At 44.7% G+C, this 1,823-nt stretch overlaps 1 non-coding gene across 1 annotated transcript; it reads left to right on the top strand.

The window, feature by feature from the left end:
- Positions 1–1,123: 1,123 nt before the first annotated feature.
- On the top strand, positions 1,124–1,195 carry TRNAQ-UUG (transfer RNA glutamine (anticodon UUG)). Its single transcript has one exon. It is a non-coding gene; the product is annotated as a tRNA-Gln (tRNA).
- The last annotated feature ends 628 nt before the right edge of the window (positions 1,196–1,823 follow it).

The raw sequence follows: 1,823 nt of genomic DNA, 5'->3' as shown, positions 1-1,823 counted from the left end.
TCAGTATCGTACAAAAGGATATTGAGTTGCAACGGGATAAATCGCTAAGGCAGAGGCGTTAGGAAAAATAAATAAATTACGGCCCTGAGAACTTGCAAAAAATATAATAAGTAGCTAAGATAGAGACGTTACGAAATGTTCAAAAGGCACATAAAAAACAACCCAGAGAACTTGCAATAAGCAGGATAAGTCGCTAGAGTAAAGGCGTTCCGAACCCCAGGTAAAACCATGGCTGTATTAATGGTGATGTTCCTGCCTGACACACATTTTCTATCAAGGTTTCGTCCTGTCGTTTAATGCAGTGGTGACGTAATGGGGTCAGTGTGTTAGGGAAGCGACGTGTTTCTCTCTCTCTCTCTCTCTCGGCTGTTTTGTTTGTCCAGATGTGTTCAGAATAGTCTCATTACAATCAGTGGAGGTCACTGGGAGAAGAGACACTGGCTTGTTTCTCTCTCTCTCTCTCTCTCTCTCTCTCTCTCTCTCTCTCTCTCTCTCTCTCTCTCTCTCTCTCTCTCTCTCTCTCTCTCTCTCTCTCTTCGTACCTTCAGTCAAAGGTGCAAGTTTATCAGTCACATGAAAGATAAACTGAACAGATTAATTAGGCTCTCCACTCCTGTATCTGTTTCCTATATCAGTTCATCTTCGGCACACTACAAAGCCGGACCGTCTCAGGGGGAGAGTGATAGCCAACCAGCATTAACCATTGCTCATGCTAGCGAAGTATTAGTGGGGAGTAGGTGTCGGTAGGAAGAATTACGGATGTGAAAGTCGAAGTGTTGTATTGGCTGTGTGTCTGTATGTGCCACATGTATAATCGACAGAGTACAACCATCTGCAAACACATGAAAGGACACACTACCATCACCGTCTTTATGTCCGCTACGACTAGGAAATTGGATGCTGCAGTGATGTAGTTTGTGATTTATTCTCGGGCTTACTAGACAAGTTTATCCAAGTTAGAATTGATGTGAGGTAGTGAAGGAGTTAAGACTGTCTGAGTCCTCTCTTTGGAAAATTCTCTGCCTTGAATAAATAAACGCATCTGAAATAAGCAAAAAAAAAAAAAAAGAAGAACGAGGCCAATGGAGCGAATGGGTTAACAGGTTACCAGAGTACTTATCGTGGTCCCATGGTGTAATGGTTAGCACCCTGGACTTTGAATCCAGAGATCCGAGTTCGAGTCTCGGTGGGACCTGGGATGGTTTTAATTTCAAGGCAAAAGTTTTCTGCCAAGCAAGATAATATATCACATCGAGCGATAATAGAGGGGAACCGAATTTCACCCAGTCTCTCGGTAAATTACATGCAAATTGCCACGTACCAGAGTAAGTTATGCCGAGGCGATTGTGAGTCAAAATTAATGGCAATCTAACAGCACAATACAAGTTTTTTCGACACCGACGATACAAATTGCCGTGTGAAAATACATTACGGCGTGGTATTGTTGAGGTGGAGGCTATCAGCAGCTGCATCTCAGGCCAATTAACATAGAGCAGGTGTGTGCGGGGTGAGGCAGGTGGTGGTGCGCTGCGGGTGAGGGTGGGGGTACGGCCACAGCCAGGCCAAGGTTGAGAGATAGAGGTCGTCGTGTGTGTGTGTGTGTGTGTGTGTGTGTGTGTAAGTGTGACTGTATGTGTGTGTGTGTGTGTGTGTGTGTGTGTGTGTGTGTGTGTGTGAGTGTGACTGTATGTATGTGTGTGTGTGTGTGTGTGTGTAAGTGTGACTATGTATGTGTGTGTGTGTGTGTGTGTGTGTGTGTGTGTGTAAGTGTGACTGTATGTATGTGTGTGTGTGTGTGTGTGTGTGTGTGTGTGTGTGTGTGT

The sequence above is a fragment of the Coenobita brevimanus genome, chromosome 93 (genome assembly GCF_032717465.1).
Source record: "Coenobita brevimanus isolate Jiangsu-jjx chromosome 93, ASM3271746v2, whole genome shotgun sequence".
Classification (NCBI taxonomy): Eukaryota; Metazoa; Arthropoda; class Malacostraca; order Decapoda; family Coenobitidae; genus Coenobita; species Coenobita brevimanus.
This window is presented reverse-complemented; position numbering and strand designations above follow the sequence as displayed.